Raw genomic sequence first — 5,815 nt, forward strand, 5'->3', positions numbered from 1 at the left:
GGGGTTCGACCTGATGCCGGTGAACACCTCGGGAAACGCACTCCCTGACCAGAACAGGCGTTGGCCACCCTGGTGCAGTAATTGGCCGCACCCTCTCACGATTACTTCCATGACTTCTATAAAACCGCGGCCCTCAGTCACCAGAGGCTGCGGAACAACTGACCACAGCGGCGTTCGGACCTGTGACGCAGCAGGGGTGCTAAGAATTTCTGGCTCCGCTGGACAGGCCGTCATTGGAAACTGACCCTGGCAACGTTTAACACTAGAGCCCTAGCTAGTGAAGCCAGTTTAGCAGCGTTGTTACAGGAACTAAAGGGTATGAAATAGGATGTCACAGGACTTAGTGAGGTTAGGAGGCCGAATGAGGCATATACTTTACTGATAATGAGCATGTACTGTGTTATCGAGGCTTACCGGAGAGGCGACAACTAGGTGTAGATTTCCTTGTCAATAAGTACATAGCGGGTAATATAGATGAATTCTATATTATTAACGAGAGGGTGGCAGGCATCGTAATTAGGCTTAATAAGCGGTATAAACTGAAGGTTGTACAGGCCTATGCACCTACATGTAGTTATGATGACCAGGCAGTTGAAAGCTTCTACGAAGATGTAGAATCGGCAATGCGAAAAGTAATGACGCAGTATACTGTACTAATGGGCGACTTCACTGCCAAGGTAGGGAAAAAGCAGGCAGGAGACCAGACAGTAGGTGACTATGGCATTGGTTCTAGGAATAGCAGGGGGGTGTTACTAGCTGAGTTTGCAAAGCGCAATAACTTAAGAATCATGAATACCTTCTTCAGAAAACGGAGGAATCGGAAATGGACATGGAAAAGTCCTAACGAGGAGACTAAAAATGAAATTGACTTCATGCTGTGTTCAACCCCCGCCATTATTCAAGATTTAGAGGTAATCGGGAAAGGGCGATGCAGTGACCACAGGATGGTGAGGTCCCGAATTAGCCTAAATCTGAAGAAGGAACGCAACAGATTAGCAAGAAAGAAACCCATCAACAAATTAGCGGTGAGGGGGAGGGCAGAAAAGTTCAGGATCTCGCGACAGAATAGATATATACTCAGCTCTAACCAAGGATGACGACATTACCCTAGAAGAATTAACAATAACTTCAGAGATATCATTACTAAGTGTGCGGTAGAAGTAGGCGGTAGGATAATTAGAGAGGATACCGGCAAGCTGTCTAAGACGAAAGATTTGATTAAGAAACGCCAAAATATGAAAGCTTCCAATCAAACAGAGCAGATAGAATTGGCAGAGATATCACAGCTAAATCAGTAAGTGCAAGGTGGCCGATATAAGGAAGTATAACATGGATAAAATCGAGCATGCTGTAAAGAACGGGGGAAGCCTTCAAGCAGTAAAGAAGAAATTGGGCATAGGCAAAAACCAGATGTATGCGATAAGGGAAAAGGCGGGCAACGTCATCACGAATATGGAGAAGATAGTCAAAGTAGCCGAGGAGGTTCTATACAGACCTCTACAGTAGCCAAAGTAGTCAGGACCGTAATGAGGCTTTAGGGAAAAGCAGTCAGACGTTCCACCGGGGACTAAGGACGAGGTCAAGAAAGCATTACAAGGTATAAAAAGGGGGAAATGAGCTGCAGAAGATCAGATAACTACCAATTTGTTGAAGGACGGGGGGAATATCGTGCCAGAAAAACTGGCCACCCTGTATACGCAATGCCTGGTGTCATCGGCGGTACCGAAACCATGGAACAATGCAAACATTATCCTGATTCATAAGAAAGGGGACTCTAAGGACCTTAAAAATTACAGACCAATCAGCTTACTGTCCGTTACGTATAAGATATTTACTAAGGCAATCGCTAATAGAATCAGGAAAACCTTAGACTGCAATCAAAGAATCAAGCAGGTTTTCGGAAACGGTACTCTTCTATCGATCATACTCATACCATCAACCAGGTGATAGAAAAATGCTCAGAATATACCGAGCCCTTATACGTAGCATTCATTGGTTACGAAAAAGCGTTTGACTAAGTTGAAACCGCGGCGGTGATGGGGGTAGATGAGCCGTACGTGAAAGTGCTGGAAGATATATATAGTGGCTGCACAGTAACCATAGCTTTCCATAAAGAAAGTGATAAAATTCCCGTAAATAACGGAGTTAGGCAAGGAGACACAATCTCCCCAGTACTATTCACAGCTTGCTTAGAGGAAGCATTCAGTGACTTGAAATGGGAGCAGTTAGGAATAAGGGTAGGTGGATAATACCTCAGTAATCTGCGATTTGCTGATGACATTGACTTGCTAAGCAACTCGGGGGATGTATTGCAAATAATGATTGATGACCTAGAGAGGAAAAGTAGAAAGGTAGGCTTGAAAATCAATATGCAGAAGACTAAGGTAATGTTCAACAGCCTCGGGAAGGAACAGCAGTTTGCTTTAGGTAGCGAAGTACTGGAAGTAGTAAGCGAATATGTATACTTAGGACAGGTAGTAACCGCAGATCCGGACCGTGAAAGGGAAATAACAAGAAGAATAAGATTGGGATGGAGCGCATTTAGCAAGCACTCGCAGATTATGACCAGCAGCTTACCGGTATCACTCAAAAAGGAAAGTATACAACAGTTGCATCTTACCTGTACTCACCTATGGGGCTGAATCGTGGAGGCTAACCAAAAGGGTTCTACTTAAGTTGAGGACAACTCAGAGGGCTATGGAACGAAAAATGGTAGGGGTAACATTAAGAGATGGGAAGCGTGGAGAGTGAGTCAGAGAAATAACTCAAGTTACCGACATTCTAGCGGAAATTATGAAGAAGAAATGGACATGGGCAGGGCATGTAGTGCGAAGAGAGGATAATTGATGTTCGCTTAGGCTAGCAAACTGGATTCCAAGGGAAGAAAAGCGTAGCAGGGGGCAGCAGAAAGTTGTGCGGATGAGTTTAAGAAGTTCGCAGGGGTTCTAGAGCTTCTCTGAGAAAACGACCAAGCGTATTAGTAAAAAATGAGTCCCGGGCTTGCTTGATATTACTTCTCATTATGTTGCCCAATATGCTCACATTTGCCTCATTCCGTCTACTAGAACGCCCCATCCGCTTTAATTTACGTTTAGTGTGGGTTATGTCCCGCGTAATCCATGGGTTATGTTTCTTTTTCTTCCCAATATTAGGGACATACATTGTCAAGCAATCAAGGCATAGTTTTTTAAACATGCACCATAACACATTTATGTGATGTTAGGTAGATAGTGAGAGACCGGAAAGCGTGGCGTGATATGGTGCATAGGGTCACGAAGAGTCGGACACGACTGAACGACTGAACTGATGAAGGGTGAGGTAAGTGGAACAATCCGGGAGTCTTCATTTCCGAATCACACAGAATCATGCTAACCATTGGCAATGAGGTTACGATCCTAAGGGTAAGATAAACGAGGCATCATTTATGCCAGCTAGTCTTACACATGAAGTGGAAGCTGACGATTGTATTTTAATGAATATGCATGAAATATCAGAGGTACATACTGCTCTGTAAAAAATTTGGAGGACGCTTAAGCTTCGCCTTCAAGAGTGGAACGCGATAGCGTTATAGCACCTCGTTCGCACCGCCCAGCGCTACCGGCACTGGTAGAAGGCGCCGCTTCCATCACACGCGTCTCAAGAGCGAGCGCGCAAGGCCCTGCAATACAACACCCGTCGACCTGCCAAGGAGTGCAAGACAATGCGCTACGGCGCAGCAATCACTGATGAGGCGCCCCGCATTGGACTTTGCACTCACGAATCACGCGGTGAGCGCCGAGCAACGCAGCGTTCGGCGCGACAACGAAACGTGCGCCTGAGCAAGCGGAACGAACCAAAGAACTCGGTGTCTCGGAGGGAGAAAGCCGGGCAGCGACGCGCCATGAAGGCGGACGCGATCATGGAGCTGGCGCCTTGATGGGATCGTCCTCTATCTCGATTGGGAGCACCAAGCAGAAGCATGATTCCTCGGAAGCAGCTCGGCACACATAGCAGGGGACGCTTTCCCAGCAGAAGCGCTACGGCGCAGAGATCACGTCAGAGGCGTCCGCCATCAGACGCTGCACCTAGCAATCGCGCTGTGAGCGGAAAGAGGAGCCGCGTCGCCTGAACGCCACTGTTCGAGTGACGCACGCTGGATGTTGGAAGGGGAGAGAGCGAGAAAACTTATTAAACGCAAGGGTATTGGGGCATCCTCGCACAGGAAACCCGCGCGGCCCAAGTCCCGGCAGAAGCGGGTGAGCGAAGATAGTGATCTAAAGAAACGAAAGAGTTGCCGGGGTGGTGCAGTGGTAAGACGCCCGACTACTGTGCCGGAGTTCCTGGGTTCGAACCCGACCTCGGCGGCTGCGTTTCGATGGAGGCGAAACGAAGAGGCGTCGTGTGCTGTGCGATGTCAGCGCACGTTAAAGATCCCCAGGTGGTCGAAATTACTCCGTAGCCCTCCACTACGGCTCCTCTTTCTCTCTTTCCACTTTCATTCCCACCTTCCTCCCTTCCCTTACGGCGCGGTTCGGGTGTCCACAGAGCAAGTGTGACAGTTACTGCGCCTTTCCCTTCCTGTGAACCAATTTATAAGAAACGAAAGACGCTTGATTCTACAACCCGTGAGGGTGCAGGGCGAAACGTGAGGGGCGAGTGGCGCTCCACGTGTCGGGGGAGCGCCGCACGTTGCGAGGAGGGGTTCTTCCGTGTTTGCCGCAAGATGGCTCTGCATGTGCGCAGAGCGCAGAAGAAATGTAGCGGAAACGTACTTCGCTACTCGTGTAACTGCGACTTCTGTAGTAACATGCTCATAATTACCGTATACACCACAGCATAACGTTCTACGGCACGTTTCTAATGCAACACTGCATTCACTAGAAGCGCTTTTGTACCGCTTTCAAGCATCGAACTCGTGACTGAGTTCACCCATCAGTGGTAATCAAAGTCCATCAGACACGGTTGTCAGCCAAGGGGCATCGCAACCACGATCTTTTACTGAGGTAGCTGTACCAATTCATGCAATAAAGAAAAAAACACTCGTGGCTGAGTGGTAGCGTCTCCGTCTCACACTCCGGAGACCCTGGTTCGATTCCCACCCAGCCCATCTTGGAAGTTGCTTTTTATTTATGAAGTGCATGCCGCGATTTATCGCTCACGGCCAACGCCGCCGACGCCGACGACACCGGCTTTTCTGCGACACGAGCTCTTTAACGCTGTCGCGTTAAAAAGAGTAGCAATGATCACAGAAGTGCACGGCTCTCGCACATTGTTGCCTCATGCTGTTTAATATGAAGCTCAAATGTCCCTTGGTGTTATCTTTACTCATTGTTGATGTCGCTTTTCATAGAACCTTTTTACAACTTAATTCCCAAGACTTGATATAATAGCCTATATATACAGTTGTACTTATTACGTTTAAGTGTAAACTCTATTAATCGGGCTAAACATTCGAATTTCGCCGCGCTGAGTCAGAACTATCTTGACGGAAGACATTGCGTTGGGCAGAGTACGACGCCTGACTACTGTGCCGGAGTACCCGTGTTCGATCCCGACCGTCGGCGGCTGCGTTTAGATCGAGGCAAAACGAAGAGGAGTCCGTGTACTGTGCGATATCAGTGCACGTTAAAAATGCCGAGGTTACAGTGCCCTAGAAGGGCATTGTACCGAGGTGGTTGAAATTACTCAAGAGCCCTTCACTACGGCACCTTTTTTTCTCTCTTTCAGCTTTCCCACCCACCTTACTCCCTTCCTCACGCGCGGTTCAGGTGTCCGCAGAACAAGCGTGACAGATACTGCGTTTTTCGTTTCCTGTGAGCAAATTATTATACATTCC

Source organism: Amblyomma maculatum, chromosome 10 (assembly GCF_055883805.1).
Source record: "Amblyomma maculatum isolate TAMU_Amacu chromosome 10, ASM5588380v1, whole genome shotgun sequence".
NCBI classification, from domain to species: Eukaryota; Metazoa; Arthropoda; class Arachnida; order Ixodida; family Ixodidae; genus Amblyomma; species Amblyomma maculatum.